Below are 21,747 nucleotides of genomic sequence, written 5' to 3' on the forward strand. Positions count from 1 at the left end.
TCCATTTGTATTACATTGGAGTTGACAGAGAGGAAAAAATGAACAGCCATCTGCTAATCAGTTTATTTCCCATAATGAAAACAAATCTGCAATCTCACTAATCTAAAGGGCACGGCGAGGTAACTTTGTGAGGAGCCAGTCACTTGCAGTACAGGTTGCTTAAGTTCATTTTGCAAGAAATAACAGTTTGCAAAGTTCTTGAAGAGTGAGATGCAACTGCTGAGTGCTGTGGGCTGGTCCCAATCTTGCTGATGGCAAAAGCTGCTCTTTAAATGATTTCAGTGCATGCTGCACTGGGCCCAAATGCATGAGCAAGGGCTTTTCATTTTCTAGTTTTGAAAGCAGTTAGCTATTACCAGATTTTTGTTTATAGTAAAGTCTCTGTGATCTGGCCTTAAAATAAGAGCTAATCATATTTACACTGCCAGCATTAAGGGGCCTCCGTGGAAACAAACTGGCCTCATGACTGCAGGTGAAATTCCTCAGAGGCTCTCAAAAGAGTTATTTTTGCTACTTTTTAAAAGTTGTTCTATCAATTTTCAGAAGTGTATGCTGAGGCAGAGGCAAATGGTCTAATCTTGTGTCACACTGCACAAGCCTCTAGTTTGAATACCTTGGTCATGATTAATGACCTTCAACCCCTCCTGGAAAATGGCAACCATTTTAAGGCTGTGATGAGGGGCCTGTCCTAGTTTACCTGCAGCCCCACAACCTCAAAAGAGGTCTCCCAAGCAATGGGCTACCTAATCCCTCACTGAGGCACCAGGCTTTGCAGTTGACCCAGATTCCAGTGTGCTCCCTTATCAATACAGGGCATATATCATCATTGGATAAAATAAGATAGATTATTACATCTGAGACTCATTCACCTTCACCTCTACCAGCTTTATATATGTCATCATCTCCTTACAGTGCTTCTCTGCTGTCTACATTGGATCAACAGGGCAACTCTGATGCAAAGGAACGAGGGGACGTTGATCTGACAAAAGCCTTTGGCAGGAGACTTTAAATTGCCTGGACTTTCCTGACCTCAGAATAGCTGTTTTTATCCAGTAAAACTTTGAAAGCCAACTTGAACGCAAAATTGAGGAAAAGAAATCATCCACGCGCTGGTTTGTGGTAAGGATTGTCTAAATAGAGGCTATAGTTTCTTATCCTGTTACTTGGATTACTTCTTGTGACTCCTTTTGGTCCCTATGGCTGCGTCCAGTTGTGTGTGGATGTTTGGTTCCCCAGGGATAACTAGTGGTGGCGCACATTGTGCCGCCGCTTGTTGTCCTTTGGGGAACGCCTGCGCCACATGCGCAGTGGCGTGAGGTATGTTACCTCGGGGGCAGTAGGGGAGGCTGGGGCCAGCACAGAGCTGGCCCCAGGAGCCTTACCTGGGAGCCTCCCAGGGCTTCAGCAGCTGCGATCCTGCCACACAAAGCCTGGCTGGCAGTGGAGTGCAGCTCCAGCTTTGTGTGGCGTATGCTGCCACCGCTTGTGCCATTCCACTTTTCCCCCCATATGGTTTTATTTATTTATTTTTTTGACCCCTGGATATCCCTCAGAAAAGCCCTCTACCCTGCTCCCTTGCAGCGTGGAGAACAACGGGAGGTGTGGTATGTGGTGCCGCATACGTGTCTGGTGCCGCATACTGCACAACCACGCTAGTCTGGACGCAGCCTATGGGTTTATTACTTGTTTGCTTCTCTCAGCACTGCCCCTTTCCCCCTTCCTTTCTCTCCCTTCCTTCCTTGTCTTGTATATTCAAATCACTCTATTTAGTGTCCTGCTCTGTGGATGCCATTTCATAGCATCTGATGAAGTGAGATCTTTCTTGGGAAAGCTTATGCATCTTTGATTCAGTTAGTCTATGAAGTGCATCTCTACCCTGCCTAGTGCACAGTAGTTGCAGAGCTGGGCACTGTCGGGGGCGGTGAAATGTCATCTCTTCATAGTTTAGAGTTGCAATCAAATGCCAACAGGTATGGGTAACAGGCAGGTATGTAGGCTCTCGGAGGTATAACTGGTCAGGTCTGTGCCGGGGCAGCAGCCAGAGCTGGACTGCTAGTGGTGGTGTGGCAACCAGGAGAGCAGCTCCTGGGAAGCAGACCCCACAGTTATATTACTGTAGGCTCTTTAAATGTGTCAATCTTCTGGTAGGGAAGGGACCAGGGAATTTTATCAGTCATGGGACTGTATTCTGGAAACTGTGCCTCAGCTCAATTTTGAGAAGATGAGGTACAGGGTAAGATTTTGGAGAGAAATTCTCTTTCTGGTGGCCTGTCAGGAGTCCTAGGAAATAGCCAGGAAAGAAGAGCCTTTCACAGTTCTGGTTGCTAAAAACTATGGAGGCCTTTGGTAATTGGGCCCAAGTGCTTTGTGCTGCTTTACTCTTGCTTTAATTTTTGTGTGTGTGTGTGTGTGTGTGTGTGCATGCACATGTGTATGAAATCTAAAGATAGAAAAATGTAGTTTGGGCTCTACTCCCTTGATGTCCCTAGCTTAGGGGACCCCTTGGTAATGGTGGACAACAATATTTTAGGCTGGTTCCATTTTTGAGCCTTATTTTTCTTTTCTGTTTAGCAGAATTAGAGAAGACCTTTGAGAGGCAGAGCTGTCAAAGGGTGAAGACAGTGGGCCAGCACCACGGTCTGCATTAGGGCCTGTTTCTGCATGTCTTCTCTCTTTCTGCCTTGTCTGCTTTGCAGATGATTCAGGGCAGGACGGTCTCTCCCTAACATGCTTGTACAGAGACCGACTCAGTGCAGCATTAATTTTTATTGGGGTCTTTAGGTGTTTCTGTAATACAAGTAATATTACTTGGCCTTAAAATGTTTCTGATAACTGTATGGATAGAGTAGATTTTCTTCTTTAAATCTGAAGCTATTAATGACATGATTTAAAAATTCCATCTGGCTAGAAACTGTTCCCTTTGCTTCTCTGGAAAACATGTGGTTTTTTTTTGCCATCTCTAAATTTACAATGACATGATCACACCCTTAAAGACTTGTCCATACGGGGCTGTAAGAGCAAACAGGTTAAAAGTCATAAATAAGTCATCCTCACTAATGACTCTATCCCAGTTGGTGAAGTTGGTCTTGAAAGGTTTCCACATTAATACTCTGAAGGCTGAAACTTTCATTACCGCATTCTGGCATGTAGTGCTGACATTCCCTTGCCAACTTGCTGATGCTAGGAAAACTTCCAAGCCCAAAGCTCTGGTGTGTAAAATATTACTTGCCAGCATGATGGTACAGGGATCCACTTTCCTTGCCAGCCCATTGGAGCAGAGATTTGTTTTCAATCGGAGTTAAGTCCTACAAATATTGCACTTGGGTTCCCCCCTGCTACTGCAAAATATGCAGTGAACAGTTACAGTTGTAAGCTTGCTCACTGCTGTCAGCATTCATCTCAGGCAAAATCAAGTGTGGGGAATCGGGCCAGTTCTTCCCAGATGGGGCAGTCCATAGGGTGTGGCTGAGATCCTGAAAGACAACTACAAAGCTAATCTGAATCACTGCTTGCAAGTCCAGCCTCAGTCCGTGATCAGCTTGCTGGCATGGCTGGGTCTAGAGCAGATGGGAGGGAGTGTAGGCCCAGGATCTCGCACTCATTGTATGGAGGGAAGACTGGCAGCTTGAAGGGAAATAGGATCACATGCAATTCAGTTTATTAAGTCTTGGGTGCAGATGTTATGCATTACTGTAGTTTAATTACATATAGGACTTTGCTACACATGAAACTTTCTGCACCGAACATAAATCACAGTGTACGGTTTTCTGCACATAACACTTTATACTACGATTGTGGTGTGCTAGAGTATTCTTTGGTAGAAGACATAAAGCCTCATGGATGAATTGTTGCCCAGTTCTTTTTCACGTTCAGCTGCCACTGGTAGAAATCAAGTCTGGGATGGTGGTGATACAGTAACTCGTATGAAGAACTACTTGCTGATGGGCCTCTAAGCCCAACTGTTATCTTGTGTAGTTTAGCAGCCCAAGAACCTGGCATTTTACTTTGTTTGAAGGGGAGAAATAATCAGTATCTGTATTTGGGTTTGATAGCTCAACTCCACCTCCACGTCTTTGTAGAATCTTCTTGAAGATCTGCAGTTTAGCAACACGAGACCAAATTTCGAGGGCTCAGCAGCTGCCATGGTGACACGTGACCAGATGTTCAAAGCACTTGGCATCCAACGTGCTGAGCTCCTTGGAAAATCTGGCCCTTAGTGTCAGGCCTTGGTTATCCAGGTCAGCCAAACTCCTCTCACTCAACAAGCTGTATTATGGAATTGGAGAGTGCCTCAGATGAAACCTCTGTCCATTCTTCTATGGTTGTATTTTTCTATCACTAAGGCTATGAAGGAGCATTAAAGGGTTAAACACTTTGCCCTCACATTGTCAAGCTGGAAGCTTCCTGTGGTACCTCTGAGGAGGTAAGGAGACTTACTTTTTGCTGAATTGGAGAACACAGGGGTGCTTTCGCAGACACTTGCTTAAGGAAAATTCATAGCTAAGCAGAAACCTGAAGGCTTTGGAGAATAATTTTACAAGCAACAGCTTTTGAGCATCAAGCCTCAGAGAAACTGCTGAGTCTATGGAAGGTATTTGGGATTTATTAGAAATGTTGCTAGGAAGATGGTAGTGCATAGCCTATTTTTATACATGACTTCCCTTTTGGTTACTTTGGAGATTTACATGCCCTGATCAGTGACATGACATAACCCTAAAATCATGGAGCATTTAACTGTGGATGTTGGTGAAGAAGAGCGTGTCAGACATTTATTGCTGCCTCCTAATCATCAGTAGGTAATTTCCCCTATCATTCTGTAACACCAGCAGGGCAATGTTCCTCAATCGCAGAAAATGCCAGTTGTACATCTTGGAGAGCTTAGGATGATTCTGCATGGGAGAAGACGGTCCATATTATTTACTTAGCAATGGAGAAATAGAATATTCTATGTAATTCTAATAGGTTTTTACAGGTACTATTGATGTAACTTGAAAGTCTCCACTCTTATGATTTCTGTCAGTGATCCTTGAAGCAATCACTCTTAAAAAGAAGGCCAGTAATCCATTTAATTATTGAAAGATGTAGTTTGTCCAGTTTTTGGACAGTTTTTAGGACAGATTCTGATGCAAACCTAAAATATTTAGCTATATATCCCTTCTCTCTAGTGGAATGCCACATCCAAATAGCTCCTGACCTTCAGGAAAGTTTGAGTTTAGTTGATCTGAACTTTTGAATTGCGGCGGGTAGCTAGTATTTAGCCTGTCCTCCCTCAGGTTTTTAATCTGCCAATTAAACACGTTATCTTGTCTGGCATCACTCTTATATTCAGCCAGTGGGCTCTCAAGGAATAAGGGGGCACGTGCAAAGATCCATTCAACCAACAACCTCTGCCTCCTAAGTGGTACAGCAGTTCTGCCAAGTGATTCACTTGGAATCTGTGCATAAGCTTGCATCGCTGCTAGCTTGACCGTGGGGTATGGCAACACTGCTGGCTCTTACAGCTCAATGCATCTTCCTCATACTTGAGTTTACAGTGAATTTTTGCAGTGTTTTTCAGCGATTCTCATCAATGTTTAGAACAGTCTGGTGGGTGAAACTTGGAGGTCTTTTGAATTGTAGCTCTGAGAGGTTTCATTGCCACACCAATTAAGATTCAGTAATATATTAGATAGTAAAATGGAACCTTGTGAGGAGAAGACTATCAGTTTAATGTGCATGCAGTAATTACCTATTTTGGGGTGACATTTAATAGACTGAAGTTCATTGCTGCTCTCTTAAGCCTTTTGTATAGGGATTGCTGGGAAAGAATGTGCACTTAACATTTTGGGATCTGACAAAAGAGGAGAAAATTATACCCCTCGGCTATATCCTTTTGATCTTGTATTTTTACCAAGGTGAAAATGAGGTGTACGCCAGACATAAGATACAGAGTATATTTGAGATCTTTACCTAGATTGTTTTGATAATTCCTCTTTGTGTTCATTCTGTGTTTGGATGTTATTAAGAGTAATAATACTAATCCTTGTAATTCTGATTGCAGAAGCATTTACAGAAGTATTTATTTCATACTGAAGGTTTTCTTTTTCTTTTGGCCGGGGGGGGGCACCTACTTCCCTCCTTTTCTGAGCCTTTTTTGATTAATTAAATGGTAAAGTTATGGTTTTGCAGCAGCTGGCAAGTCAGTTCAGTGGTTGTTGCTCACTGGAAGTAGAGCTGAAACATTCCATATACATTAAATCCCATTATGTACCTGGCTTAAAAATTAATTTGTAGGCAAATTAAAGGATTTGGACTATCTCCAATTTCTGTTACCATTTTGTACAATAAAAATATCAACCTAATAGTATCCACTGGTTAAAGTCAGAGTAATTAGCATAATGGGAGCTTGACTCTCCTAATTTATACTAGGATAAAATGAGTAGCTTGGATTTTATTTTTATTTTTGACTCAACCCCCCCACCTCCTTTCTCTCCCTTTGATGTAGAGGTCACTCTAACAGTAATAAGCTTAGCCTCCGGGTACCCCATGAGGTAGGAAATGCTATTGCCAATGGGGGGCTGGGGGTACTGGGATGCAGATAAATTTTAATCCCTAGATCCATAGAAAAACTTGGATGCTTCCAAGACAAAGGCTACAGCTAGACAAAGCTTTGACTGCAATGATCTAGTTGGGGCTGGTCCTGCTTTGAGCCAGGGAGTTGGACTAGATGACCTCCTGAGGTCCCTTCTAACCCTTGTTTTCTATGATATAGTACTTAAGACGTGGGTGGCTGGTCCCCTTGTAAGGAATCCTGAAGTAAGATGCTACACTCTCTCCATTAGCTTTTGAGCGTGTCTACTGCCCATTGTGGGACTTCGGCATTGCTCCACGGAGCTTCTGGATTCACATAAGGCTGGGGCAGGAGCTAGGCACTCGGTTGTTTAGATCCAGTCAGCCTTGGAAGGCAAAGGTGCCTTGGGAACCATCATGTTAATAAGGGACCCACCTAGCCATTTTACACCTCTCCAAGAGTAGGTTGCCTCTGAGCAGGAGGTTTTGGGTCACTGGTTTGAATCAGAAGTCCATGTGAGTTCTGTGAGAAGTGCCTAAGTCCTTGTTGGCATCTGGCTGTGAATGGCTTGTGCAAGCAAGTGGTAGAGCCAGGGATGGGACTTGCATTTCCTGAACATCATGAGCCCCTTATTCCAGGAGTCCATACTCTCACTGAAGTAAGTGTAGTTACACTGAAGCCAGTGAGAGGAGATGTGGAGAAGCAAGTTTCTTCTACCCAAACAGGGATTTAAAGGGGGAGAAAAAAAGCAGCTTTTGTGAGTTGCATTGTATCTTGAATGCTGAGAGCCCTCCCACAGTGCAGGCAGCTCACACCAGCCTGTAGAATAAGAAAGCTCTTTCTGATTAAATATAAATAATAAAGCATCAGGAATAAAAGAGGAAAATGCAACTTGTATTTGCAATAACAAGGCTCGAAAAGGACAATTTACAGGAAGCTTCAACACAGTCTAGGAACAAGTAACAGCAACACAAAGTTTTTGCAGGTGCTTTTTATATTGCCTTGTGTTGATGGAGAGAAGGGTAGGATTTTATTTCTGTATACAAAACCAATAGTGTATCCTGGGGTGCAGTGAGGAGGAACAAAGTGACATGGCTTGTCTCATCTGTTCAAACTATCCAAGAATATGTATATTTGGAGGAAAACATGCTGCTGAAAATAAGCCTAATGTAAATCTTGATCTGGAATAAAAAGGGCAGATCATCAGCTAATCTAAATCATGGAAGTCAATAGAGTTATACTGATTTACTGTAGCTGAGGTCTGACCTACATACTTTTTGATGGCTGTGCTTCAATTCTTAGGATGTACCAGGCTTTGCCAACCTGTGGCAAGCTGCCACAAGTGGCATGACCAGCCTTTGTGTGCGGAATCAGATTGGGGAAGGGGCAGGGAACACAGTGGCAGATAAGGTAGAGTGGAGAGCAGCAGATCGGGAAGGGAACATAGTGCAGGGAGCAGAAAACAGAACAGCAGATCAGGGAGGGAGCAAAAAGTGGATTAGGCAGGAGAAAGGGATTGTAATGGCATTCCAGGAGGCTGTGAAGTCTAATTTGTGGCACACCTGCCAAAAAGGTTGTCCCCCATTAGGATATACAATCCTAATCCAATTAGGGCCACATTCACTAGTATAATTGATGTAGCTCAGATGAAGTCAGTGGAGACTATTTTTCATCTGTATTGTGTAACCTAAACTTGTGTTGTCTCCTGCAGTGTTTCTTATGACTGAGTCCAACTAGTGAATCATGGTACTGAAGTGAAGGGCCAAATCCTTGGCTGGCACAAATAGCATGTGCCTACCGAAGTCAGGGGAAGCCTGAAAGAGCTATTAAAAGTGACAACAAATTGCAAATAAGAGCTTTACCTGTGCTTTTTGGAATAGTAAATCCTGCCTCTGAGCAGGGTTTGAACTGCGTGACCTGGAGGCCCCTACCAACTCTATGAATAACACAAATATATGTGCCCTCAATGCTCTCCCAAAAAAGTTGCACCACATTCTGTGAACTTGGAGAGGGCAAGCAGAGATGACAATTAAAGAGCATGACTGGGCTGAACAAGAGTTGCTTCCAATTTAGCTGAAATGGGCAAAAATAAAGCTCATCTTTAATAGCTCATCCTTACTTCATTTTAGCAGGTTTCTGTTAAGCAAGCAGTGTCTGGTCCCTGGGCAGACTACTGTACTGGTGATGGAAGATCAAATGTTTCCCCACCCACCCCCACCTAGTAAAGAACTTGGTCATTAAAACATTTCTCCGGAGTGGCTTGTTCCTGTCAGAAATCGAAGGTCATAAAGGAAGAAGTCAGAGTTTATTTACTTCCACCCTGCTGCTCTAATTAAAGGGTCAGAGGCAGCCAAAGACTGTGAGCTCCATTTAGTTCTCTCAGTATGGCCCTACAACTTATTCTGAAGTGGGGGTATAGCCACATCCTTCTGATAGTGTTCAAAGACTTTGAAAGATCAGCAGTACTCTTGGTTTTTTATCCGTTTCACTCAGGAAGGAGCTGGTCACAATTAAATTACATTAATTAATTTAAATGTCAACTACAAGCCTGATTTTTCTCTTAAAAAAAAAAAAAAAAAAAGGAAGGGATGATGATGATATGTAGTCCAGAAAGTACTCTGAATTTCCTGCCTAGTCATGCTTTAACATTAACCCCCTCCCCACCACCTCCCTGGGGTGAACTTCCTTGTGACTTATCTAAAGAAATATGTTAGCAGGAAAACAAATTATTTGAAATGTGCATTACTTACCACAGCAACTAGAATTAACACCAGATCCTATTCCACCTATTATGCATATAAGTGGACCTCGGTGTGATCCTATTCCATTCTGTTCACGTCTCAGTAGTTCTATTGATACAGAAGGTGGGCAAGTCCTCCTCCTCCTTCTCCTCACTGCTTTTTTCTGACTTGGTCTTAAAGGTCAGATGATGGCATGGTACAAAAGTAGATGCATTAATGCATTTTCAGGGACTTGAACAGGGTGGAGTAGAATCTCACTTTGGTGCCTATGTCCACGTAGATGCCCAGGAGGTGCTATAGAATCTGGCCCTAAGCTATTTGTTTTGGAGGATGAATGGGATACAGTGCCCAGAAAGTAGCAATTTGAAGATATTGGGCCAGTTCCCATCATGTTCAGCTTCCTTTGTATTGCTCAATTGGTGAAAGGGGCCCCAAAGGAAGCTTGGTGGAGCTGCTGGTGATGACTCTTTCAATGGAACAGTTAGCACACAGCTGGTGTAAAGTCAGTGAAGCTGTCTCTGTGCATAATGATGCCTATCAAGAATAGGAAGGGACATTTAAGGGAAGAATGGGCAGGAACAGAGTGCATTATGGAATAATGGTCCTGGTTGTCAAGACAAGTGAGTAGAAGGTCCTTAGGTTGCTTTAACATGTACTACTTAGCCTTCTGCCAGCATCAGAAACTCCCTTTCCTCAGCTTTACTGAACTCCCTTCCAGCAAAGTGTAGGGTCAAGTCAATATGCAAATAGTGTAATTTTTCACACAATTCTGTGTGCATGTGTGGGCAAGATATGGATATGGTAGGGAATAAATTATAACTTAATTTATAAATATATGGGCAATGGTAACAGCTCCAGTAGTTATATTAGAAAATGTAAACATGTTTTGTGCCCTGAAACCTAAGGACATAAGGCAACCTCAAACTGACAGCAGTCAGGAAAAATACCAGCACTTATTCTATTGACAAGTTTATTCCACAATGGCCCATATTTTTAGTGGTTCAGTTTGACAATTTTGGCCATCTTGCTGCTGTTCTTATAGTTTCATAGTTGGTAGAGTCAGAAGAGACCTTGACAGATCATCAAGTCTGACCCCCTGCCATGGTAGGAAAGAGCACTGGGGTCAAACGACCCCAGCAAGGTGTTCATCCAGCCTCCTCTTAAAGACCCCCAGGGTAGGAGCCAGCACCACTTATCTTGGAAGTTGGTTCCAGATCCTAGCCGCCCTGACTGTGAAGTAGTGCCTCCTGATATCTAGTCTGAATCTACCCTCTGCCAGCTTGTGACCATTATTTCTAGTCACTCCTGGTAGTGCTCGGGGGAACAGGGACTCCCCCAATGCCTCCTGGTCTACTTTGACTAGTTTCTAACAGGCCACTAGATTCCCCGCCCCCCAGCCTTCTCTTGTGGAGGCTGAACAGGTTCAGGTCTTAGCCTCTCCTTGTAGGGCCTGCCCTGCTGCCCCCGATCATGCGGGTGGCCCTCCTCTGGACCTTCTCAGTGCTGTCCACATCCCTCCTGAAGTGCGGCGCCCAGAACTGGATGCAGTACTCCAACTGCGGCCTGACCAGTGTCGCATAGAGGGGGAGGATCACCTCCTTCGACCCGCTTGAGATGCATCTGCGGATGCATGACAAGGTACAGTTGGGCTTCCTGACCGCGTCCCCATGCTGTCGGCCCATGTTCATTTTGGCGTCACTAATGACTCCAAGATCCTTTTCTGTCTCTGCACTGACAGGAAGGGAGTTCCCCAGCCTGTAGGTATGCTGCTGGTTCTTCCTCCCCAGGTGCAGCACCTTGCACTTGTCAGTGTTGAAACCCATCCTGTTCTCATCCGCCCACCCCTGTAACCTGTCTAGGTCCAATTGCAGCCTATTCCTCCCTTCTAGCGTGCCCACATCCCCCCACATCTTAGTGTCATCAGCAAATTTGAATAGGGTGCTTTTTACCCCCACGTCCAAGTCACTGATGAAGATGTTGAACAGCGCGGGTCCGAGGACCGAGCCCTGGGGGACCCCACTGCCCACATCCCTCCAGGTCGAAAATGACCTGTCCACGACCGCTCTCTGGGTGCAGCCCTCCAGCCAGTTAGCAACCCATTTGACTGTGTAGGTGTCGATGCCACAGTCCCCTAGTTTTTTAATGAGAATGGGGTGAGAGACAGTGTCGAAGGCCTTCCTAAAGTCCAGAAAGACTACGTCCACTGCTACCCCTGAGTCTAAGGATTTTGTGACCTGGCCGTAGAAGGCCACCAGGTTGGTCTGACAGGACCTGCCTCTAATGAACCCGTTTTGATTGCCCCTGAGCATAAACTCCCCTGCTGGCCCCTCGCAGACATGCGCCAGGATAATTCTTTCAAAAAGCTTACCCAGGACCGAGGTAAGACTAACTGGCCTATAGTTCCCTGGGTCCTCCTTCCTCCCTTTTTTGAAAATGGGAACCACATTGGCCCTTTTCCAGTCCTCTGGCACCACACCAGATCACCACGAGTGCTTGTAATGCTGTGCCAGGGGTCCCGCAATGACCTCTGCTAATTCCCTCAGCAGTCTAGGGTGGAGGTTGTCAGGACCTGCTGATTTAAATACGTCCAGTCCCTCCAGAAGTTCCCTTACTAGATCCTCACTGACCCTAGGCCTGGGTGCGCCTCCCCCGGGGCCTGAGTGGGTCCCAGCGGACGGGCTGATCTGGTCCCTGTTGAGGGAAATGGAGGCAAAGAAATTATTAAATAGGTTAGCCTTGTCGTCTGGTGCGACAACCATATTTCCTAGCGTGTCTTGCAGAGGCCTCACATTACTGGGTACCTTCTTTTTGCCCCCTATGTATTTAAAAAAGGACTTCTTGTTGTCTTTAATCTGGGTAGCTAGTCCCAGATCCATCTCTGCCTTTGCCTTCCTGACCTCCCCCCTGCAGCCCCGAGCAACCGAGGTATAGTCTTCCCTGGTGATGGCCCCTCCCTTCCATTCTGGTCCTCTGCATAGGAGTGTATTTCATTCAAAACAAGTGACAGTTAAGGAACCAAATCAAGTTTGTGATGCTTAGTCTTGGATTCAAAGCATTAGGCTATAATTACTGTGTTAATATAGAAGCCTGCTGAAAAGGATCTTTGAGTCTAGGATGAAGGACTGACAACACGGGACATATCTGCAAACCATGTGATTCTGTTAACTTCAGTGGAGCTGTCGGTGAATCCTATGAAACCATGTTCGCTCCTTATTAGAGTTGCACTGGTCAGAGCACTTTGATGCAGCATAGGATTGCCAGTTGTTACAAAAGTAGAGAGCAAAGTAAAAATGCGAATGAGGTGATCACGTGTGCTCAGCAGTTGCTAGCTGTGCAGTAAACACGCTTGTGTGCAGGCTTCATTCTAGTGGGGGAAAAAGTTTGTACACATAGGGCAGGTTAAGATTTTGGTGCTAATAAGCACCTGATTCTGTTAAATGAGATTTTAGTAAGTGACTGACGTTGAATAGTGGAGTTGAGAATAGTTGATTATCTCAGCTGTTTGCTTGTAAATGAAAAGGTTTTATTTTTGGCAGAAAGTTTGAAAATGAAGAAAGTTAGAATGAAGAGGTGTACCTTGGGGACACCATAAACAATATAAACCAGAGAGCACTAAACTTATATTGTTGTGTGTTGTTTTTTTTTTTTTTTTTTTTTTTAATCCCATGATTTTTGGGAGCTTGACTCCTGCCAGCTCCAAAATGTTACAAGATCATAAGTAAGTCTGTCAGTTTCTGATAGTGGTTGGGATGCTGATCTATGTCTATTGGCTAATTTGGGGGTTTCAATTTTTTCCTTGTTTTGACTTTTTTTTCCCCTTTTTTTCCCAAATATCTAGAATAATACCTAGAGCTGTCATGGAGTGCAACTCCAAATCCCATTGCTTAAATTAAAGCCAGTTCTGAAGAGCAGAAGCACAACAACATTGCACCATAAAAAGGTTTGGTATCTTTTACTCCTTCATCGATCCATAGATGTAGGGTCGGAGGGAACCTGAGCAGATCATCAAGTCCAACCCCCTGCCCTGGGCTAATGAATACTGGGCTAATATGACCCCCACTAAGTTAAGCTGATATGACCCCAGCTAGGTAGTAGTCAAGCCTCCTTTTAAAGACCCCTAAGGTAGGAACCAGCCCCACTACCCTTGGAAGCTGGTTCCAGATCCTAGCCACCCTGACTGTGAAGTAACGCCTCCTGATGTCTAGCCTGAACCTACTCTCAATCAGCTGCTATTCCTTGTTACTCCAGGAGGTGCTCAGGGAAACAGGGTCTCACCCATTCCCCTCTGGTCCCCCCTGGTAAGTTTATAGATGGCCATTAAATCCCCTCTCAGCCTTCTCTTGTGAAGGCTGAACAGGTTCAGGTCCCATAGCTTCTCCCTGTAGGGTTTGCCCTGCTGTCCCTGGATCATGCGAGTGGCTCTCCTCTGGACCCTCTCAATGCTGTCTGTCCCCATCCCTCCTGAAGTGTGGTGCCCAGCTCTGGACGCAGTACTTCAACGGCAGCCTGGCCAGTGTCACATAGAGGAGGAGGATCACCTCCTTGGATCTGCTAATGATGCATCTGTGGATGCATGACAAGGTGCGGTTGGCCTTCCTGACTGCGTCCTCACATTGGTGGCCCATGCTCATTTTAGAATCAGTAATGACTCCAAGATCTCTCTCTGCCTCTGTGTTTTCAAGAAGGGAGTTCCCCAGCCTATAGCTTTGCTGCTGGTTCTTCCTGCCCAAGAGTAGTACTCTGCACTTGTCTGTATTGAATCCCATCCTGTTCACATTTGCCCACCCCTGTAACCTGTCCAGGTCCAGTTGTATCCTGGCCCTCTCTTCTAGCGTGCCCACCTCACCCTAAATCTTGGTGTTGTCAGTGAATTTGAACAGGCTGCTTTTCACCTCCTCGTCCATGTCGCTGATGAAGATATTGAACAGTGTGGGCCCGAGGACTGAGCCCTGGGGGGCTCCACTGCCCACATCGCTCCAGGTTGAAAATGACCCGTCCACCACCACTCTCTGGGTGAGACCCCCTATCCAATTGTGACCCATCTGACTGTGTAGGCATCAATGCCACAGTCACCTAGCTTTTCAATGAGAATGGGGTTGGAGACAGTGTCGAAGCCCTTCCTGAAGTCCAGAAAGACGATGTCCACTGCGACACCTGTGTTCAATGATTTTGTGACCTGATCATAGAAGGCAACCAGGTTGGTCTGACAGGACCTGCCCTTAATGAACCCATGTTGGTTGCCCTTGAGCTTCCTCCCCACTGCTGGTCCCTCCCAGATGTGCTTCTGGATAGTTTTTTCAAAGAGCTTCCTCAGGACTGAAGTAAGACTAACGGACCTAGGCAACTATAGGCCCTCCTTCCTCCCTTTTTTTGAAGATAGGGACCACATTGGCCTTCTTCCAATCTTCTGACACCACACCAGAGCACCACGAGTGCTCATAAAGCCATGCCAGGGGCCCCACGATGACCCCTGCCAATTCCCTCAGTACCCTAGGGTGGAGAGCATCTGGATCTGCTGATTTGAACACTTCCGGACCTAGGCAACTATAGGCCCTCCTTCCTCCCTTTTTTTGAAGATAGGGACCACATTGGCCTTCTTCCAATCTTCTGACACCACACCAGAGCACCACGAGTGCTCATAAAGCCATGCCAGGGGCCCCACGATGACCCCTGCCAATTCCCTCAGTACCCTAGGGTGGAGAGCATCTGGATCTGCTGATTTGAACACTTCCACCCCTTCCAGAAGTTTCCTAACTTGGTCCTCCCTGACCTTAGGCCTGACAGGGTCACTCCTGAGTCCGTCCTGAATCCCAGTGGGGGAGAAGTCCTGGTTCCTGCTCAAAAAAATGGAGGCAAAGAATTTGTTAAAAAGGTCTGCTTTTTCATCTGGTGCAATCACCAGATTGCCAAGCATATCTTGCAGGGACCCCACGTTGCCTGGTGCTGCCTTTTTACTTCCTATGTATTTAAAAATGGACTTTTTGTTGTCCTTGATCCTTGTTGCTAGCCCTAGTTCCTTCTCCGCCTTAGCCTTCCTAACAGCCTCCCCACAGACTCTTGTTGTGGAGGTATAATCCTCTTTGGTGATAGCCCCCTCCTTCCACTGGATGTGCACCCCCTTTTTGGCTGTCAGACGTTCCTGAATGCCTTTGGTGAGGCTTCCAAACTCTAAATCACACACACACAAAAAAGTAGTGTGTGAAATTTGAGCTTGAGGCAGATTTTGAATGAATGAAGTAGAGCCTTGAAAAGATGAGTATATAATGGAAGTGACCTCAATGAGGACCACTAACATTTGGAGTCATGACCACTGATGGTATATGACACATTAAAAATGCTTAGAGCTGGTTTGCTGGGCAACCTTCTATTATACTTTGGAGGAATCATCCTTTTTAGCCAAAATTGCTCAGAGGCAATGAAGATGGCACCATGCACATAAATGGAGCAAAACCAGTATGTATCTAGGTAACCGAGATGCGCACTGCAGATCTTGCCCATTACTTTAATTTGGGAGGAATTTGTAAATGGCTTGGGAAGCCCTCAGACAGCGCTGCTGAGCAATGTACACTTTACATGTGGTGTGGCGAGCTGTACGTTGTTATAACAATCCAGCATATTACAGATGGGTAAAGACACGTTCTCTTCTAAGCAGCCCCTATAAACCTTGTTAAATGCTGATGCTCCGTCCTTTTAATTAAAACAGGCTGGCATTTATGGTCGCATGTAATCAAGAAATGGAAGATTTTATAACCTCTTTTTATCTCATAACATGTGGCAAGGGAAAATATCACTCTGCATTTACTCAAGCACGTCATCTGGAGGAGGGCAAAGTTGGTCCAGTTTTTACATGCGTATAGCTTTTTATCATATGCCTGGTTTGCATGAACCCTTGCATCACCTGGCTGTCTTCACTTTTGAAGTGAGCCTAATCATATGTTGTTAGGTGATGAGTACCAACCTTCCACTGGTCTGTGTATAAAACAACTGTGCATGTATTGTAATGGCATGTTTAGCCGAGTGGTTTTACTCATTGTGTTGTACTTTCGTCACTGGTGGTCGTTTCAGGCTGCTATTAGAGAATGCATTAGCCAGGACGGGAATCATTCTCTTTCCCTTGCTCTTGTCTTCACTCCAGACCTTAGCAGAGGCATGAAAGCCCAAGTCTGCAATGCTTTTATGCACATGATGGTTTGCTATAAGCAGCATTCCCCATGCCAATGCAACCTCTGTTTTAAACTTTTCTTCTCTCCCTAGAATTCAGTGCTGTACGTTATTCACTTATGGTATACGCATTTTTTAAAGCTTTTATGTGCACATTTATGATATTTTCAAGTGAACCACAGTCACTACCTTAATAGTGCCTGAGGCTCAGCATTACTCCCTGGACTCGAGATTTGCAAATTCAAAAATGGATTTGCACTACTTGATCTTCAGGCCAAAAGAGGTTTCAAATGTCATAGAGGTGGCATGTTCAGTCTCTAGGGATGCAGTTGCCCTGTACTGTGTTTGAATTCCCAGTGATGGTTATGAATGAAGGAACAGGTCTGCTCCCTGATTGAACCCAGAATGAAATGTAAATGGGAGGAAAAACCCAGAGTCATTAGAAGCACACCAGATAAAATGTGATGCCAGTGATTTGTAGAGTGTTTTTAATGTATATTGTAGCCATTCAGACTGGGGGATTTGTGTTCCTAGTGGAATAAGAATAAGGCCAGGAAAGCCATGATTCAAAACCTAGAGACTTATTTTCTTTTACTCATGGTGATTCTTATACTGATGCAACTTTATTGACTTTAGTGGTTACTTCTGATTTATGCCTATCCAAACAAAAGGGGAAATACATCCATAGTTCTTTATTTGATCCTAAAATCAGATTTTTAAAATAAATATAACTCCTTAGGGATATGCCAAAGGTAAATACTCCAGACCTCCAATATCAGCTCTGTTTGATTTATTTATTTATGTATGTATTTGTTTTTAAACCATGATGAGCAGACTTTTGTTTGCAGTCATCCTGGGCTGGGATTGCAGAATGCAGTTGGCTGCATGGGATTTCACTGGGTGCTGCTATGTCCAAGAAGCTTTTCATTGTCATGGAGATTATTAAAAGTCCATTTTCCTGCAAAATTATTGGAAAACTTGGAGGTGCACTGGAGAAGCATCCAGAAAAACCTCTTCAGGGTGTCTGCTTTGTGCTAACGCCTGGGGCTACGGTGACACTGTAATTGGGTGTTAGTTCTTTCAGAGCTGGGGCAGGATCTTGTTGAGATTTTTTCCTGAATCCTGAGGTGTTCAGTTCTCCTTTCCTGAGCCCCTGACCAGAGGGGTCTGAAGCCCGATTGGCTTCTCTTCATCTTTTTTGACAGCTCCGTCTTTTGAATTCAGTCAGGGGAAGGGGGGGGGGGGCAGACGGCATGTCCATGTTAAGTGACCTTCAAAAGATTTGTTACTTTTAAATTGAGACTGCCCAGTGTTGCTGCTGCTTGTGAATGTCAAGTTTAGCTTTGCAAGCTGTGGTGGAGGAACTCTCTGGAGCATGTCATATATTTTAAATATAAACTCTAATGCCATTGTGGCTTTCTCTTGTAGAGACTGTAAAGACGCTCTTTCCTCACCAAAATCTTACAAGGACCTAAGGGCTAGGCACTGGTAAATCACAGGAATGGACTAGTTCATCAAGTAGAGAGACCTGGGGAACTTCTACATGTGATGGGGGTGTAGTCGCTTAAATTGAAATGGTGGGTTTTTAATTGCAACGATTAAAAACCCACCATTTCAATTTAGGGAGTTCAGTCACTGTCACTGTGAGGAGCCTGATCTTTTTTTTCTTTCCCCGTGGAGCCTGCCCATGTCTCCCATGGCTGGGAGGCGAGCTGCCGGTGAGCCGGGGGGGGGGGACACCCAGTTCTCCCCTCTGCAGTGGTGGTGCCCCCTGGGGCTGACCAGACAGGGTGCTAGCTGCGCAGGTGCTGCCCCAGCTCGCAGGAAGCACCTGGCTTAATCTAACTGTTCCCCGAGCCTGAGCTGGGGCAGCACCCACCTATTGGCAGCCCCCCCCCCGGGCTGGGGCAGGGGGTGCCACTGCCGCAGAAGGAAGGACAGGGGCTCCTGCAACTTGGGGCTGCTCGGCCTGTTGGCAGTTTGCTCCCTGGCCACGGGAGACGTGGGCAGGCTCTGGCGGGGGAAAAAAAAGATCAAGTTCCTGGCCACTTTTACCTTCTGCCTGCCTCTCCTGCGGTGGGGGAGCTGTCAAAATGATGCAATGTTGCAAATAGCTATTTGCAAACTAAACTGCACTTAGTGTGCAATGTAACAAACTCATTTAAATAAAAAACCCTTTGTGTGTACAGGGTGGCACAGTTAAACCACAAAAACAGCCAGTTCTTGTGATGTGTACACGAGCTCCTGAGTTCTGATCCCAGCCTTTTCATTGTGTGATCCTGAGAGCATCCCTTGCAGCAGATCTCAAGATCTTTGTCATTAGCATGCTAGAGACCCCTGCAGCAGCTTCATCACCTTATTTCTGGGTTTGGTGCCTGAGTAAGGGGGGTGTGCTACTTAGTTGTGCTTCTCAAAGCACTGCAGAAGGGGTACAGATGTACCCATCAAGGCTTTTTTAAAGGATGCAATGCTCTGTGTAAATGTGTGATTATAAATTTATTTTGCTCCTTAGGCTTTAGAAAATCATCCACTGGATAGTTCTGTAAACTTCACAGCAGGTAACTTGATTAACTTAATACATAAACAAAGATGTATTTGGTTATGCCTTATAGGACTCCTGCTCGAACAACTATAAAATCTAACTAAAGAGTTACCTGTTTTGTAGGAATGTATTGTTTTAGATGAGAGGATTTTCGCCTTTACAAATGTAGGATTTTTGCCTTTATTTGCCTTGGAAATTGCATGATTGGTTTTGCTCGGTTCAGGTTTAAATCCTCACTTTTTATACCAAATTAAGAGAAGGTATTTTTAAAATGCAGTCAGAACCTGGGTTGGTGTAACTGATGGGGCTCCAATGGTCATGCTGATTTACATCACCTCATCTGGTCCAAAAATTTCAAATCTGATTCCAAAATGAATAAAAGTCAATAGAGAGCATCTTCCTGCTCCTCAAACCCAAATCTAATTTTCCAAAACAAGGAAATCAGCTGCTGTCCTGGGCATTCAAAACTCATATTAGCTGCTGATGCTTCAGTTCCTGATATTGGCTGTGAGAGCAGTCATTTGGCTGTTCCCTTGGCTAGCAGAGATGAAATGTTGGCTGCTGGCTTGCCTGAAAGGGAAGAGCTATAAAATGAGGAAATAATAAAAAAAAACCAAAACGGTAATTGTCTAAGGGTCACAAAATACTCTAAATAGGAACATATTGGACTCTTTGCTATGTATAAAGCTCTTTGTTAGTGCATTGGCCAGCCATTTTCCTGAGTGTCTCTTGGTTTAACTCTGCAGAGCAAAGGAACAATATATATGGTTTGTGACCTGTTTTTATGTATAAATACTTGGAAATTTTCATGAAAATGTTTATTTGTCTGTTTTCTTCCAGGCCTCTTTGTTAACACTAGAACTCCCTCCTCTTTTATGGAAATTGTCTGACTGATTGACTGGAGACCTAACAGCTCTATTAGTGAGATTATAAGCTCTTTAAAGGTGAAGCCCTTTGTTTTGGTCTGTGGTGGGACAGCAAGCACTCGGCCCAGTGGAGTCCACCTCCAGGACTGGGACTCCTAGAGCATGCCCTAATGCAAACGCTAACTAGTAATAGCCGGGTAGATGCCACTGTATCAAGGAAGTGATGTTGGTAGGGAAGCCTTGCCAAATTGTCTAAAACATTTGAGGCAGCGTTTTCAGGGAATGGGTGCCCAAAGTAGGGCTCTCTCCATCCATATTTGTAGGCAACTACATAACTAGCTTATTTTTCAAAACTGTTGAACCCTCGGTAGATCCCAGTGGCTTCAAGAGGAGGTTGTTGGGTGCTCAATAGAAGTTTTGCATCAGGCAGCTTGCCTGGGCCTTTAGTAGAGGACTTGTAGTAGAGCCTAGCTTTAAGTGCCCATTTTTGAAAATCTTGGCCTTTAACACCCATTTAGCAATTATGGACAAAAAGAAAGTCTCTTTGGGAAGGATTCAACCAACCTCTGCTTTCAGATGGAGATGTAGAAGGCTTGCACTCCTATTCTCTCATGTACAGAAGAATCTTCTAGATGGGGAAGATGAGGCTTGATATTCCTGCCAATTCTAGGTCAGTACTGCAAATAGTGGGATCATCTGCCCCAAAACAGGGGTGATGTACTGTAGGTACACATACAAGTAGGTACATAATGTTCAAAGTCTGAAATCAAGGCTTTTGGATCTAAGTGCCTCTAAGCTGTAGTCGTGGAAAAAACGCACATATTCTGTTCACTATTGTGTGCGCTCAGCCAGCTTGCTGGCTCTGTGGGGTCTGTTTTGTTGTATATGTAGTCAGTGTAATCCTAAGGCAATAGAACTATGAGATAACTTAAAAGCCTTTTCTGTAGTCTAGCCACTGGAGAAAACCCACTCTGGTTTTCCCCACATGAAGCAGTTTGGGTATCATCCTGCGAGAACTGAGGCACTCACTTTTGCAAACATGCACAAAAAAAGGGGTGTTGCAAATTGGAGATGGGCTGAACACACACTCTTAATTAAAAGCACAATTAAGAGAGTGAAGCTGTAGAGGCAAATTGCTGAGTTTGCTGAAATGGCTTCCCCTGAATGAAAGTTGAACTGAAAATATGACTCGCTGTATTTTGCCTGTCAATAAATACATGACTTCAAACTAAGACAGAAGAATAGAATGTGTAGTGCTTTATACTGTGCAGGGAGTTAATAGAAACGACCTTGCAATATACATGGCAACTTGAAGGGATATTGCTGCCCAGTCTCTTAGGCTAGGACAGAAATTACACAGACTAGTATAAGAGATTGGTAACTGGCTCAAATCTGTATCGCAACAGAAATTCAGTGTGCATAAACTGCTTTCAAAATGGCTGAAACCAGTTTAAGATAAGCCTGGATGGATGTAGTATCAGACTAAATTGATTTAGATTAAATTGGTTTATTGAACTTCTGGCTCAGATGCCCTCCAGATTCAAGTCAACTCAGTCCCCTGGCATACCAGGATACTTCACACCTTCCTCACAACCCCTGCCCCCCATCACAGGGTGGGGTGCTAGCCTCGGCCCAAGCTGTCTGCTCCAGCTGAGCAGGGAGGCTTGCTCTAGTGCTCCCCTGGTTTCTGGCCTGAGCCACTGAAGGCATGCGGCTTCATTTCCAGAATCAAAAGTGAATGTCTGTTCACTTGCTTATCAGTTCAGTCTATGCAAGTAAGACTAACCTGCAAAGATTGAATAGATTTTGTCTCAGACTTTTTGACTATCTGTACTTAGCCTTAGTGTCCAAATGTTTTTGTGTTTGTCCAAGTGTTTGGTGGTGCTT

The 21,747-nt window shown here is 44.7% G+C and overlaps 1 long non-coding RNA gene across 5 annotated transcripts in view; it reads left to right on the plus strand.

The window, feature by feature from the left end:
- LOC102388827 overlaps nucleotides 1-21,747 on the plus strand; it is a 74,596-nt gene that overhangs the window by 29,131 nt on the left and 23,718 nt on the right. For 3 of the 5 annotated variants that reach the window (XR_323158.3, XR_001357558.2, XR_003092685.1), the window contains one exon: nucleotides 913-1,119. This is a non-coding gene — a long non-coding RNA (uncharacterized LOC102388827). Of the gene's footprint in view, nucleotides 1-912; nucleotides 1,120-13,129; nucleotides 13,232-21,747 lie in introns of all 5 variants that reach the window. The other 2 variants (XR_323161.3, XR_323160.3) reach the window with 2 other exon arrangements.

This window comes from Alligator sinensis, unplaced genomic scaffold (assembly GCF_000455745.1).
Source record: "Alligator sinensis unplaced genomic scaffold, ASM45574v1 scaffold85_1, whole genome shotgun sequence".
Lineage (NCBI taxonomy): Eukaryota > Metazoa > Chordata > Crocodylia > Alligatoridae > Alligator > Alligator sinensis.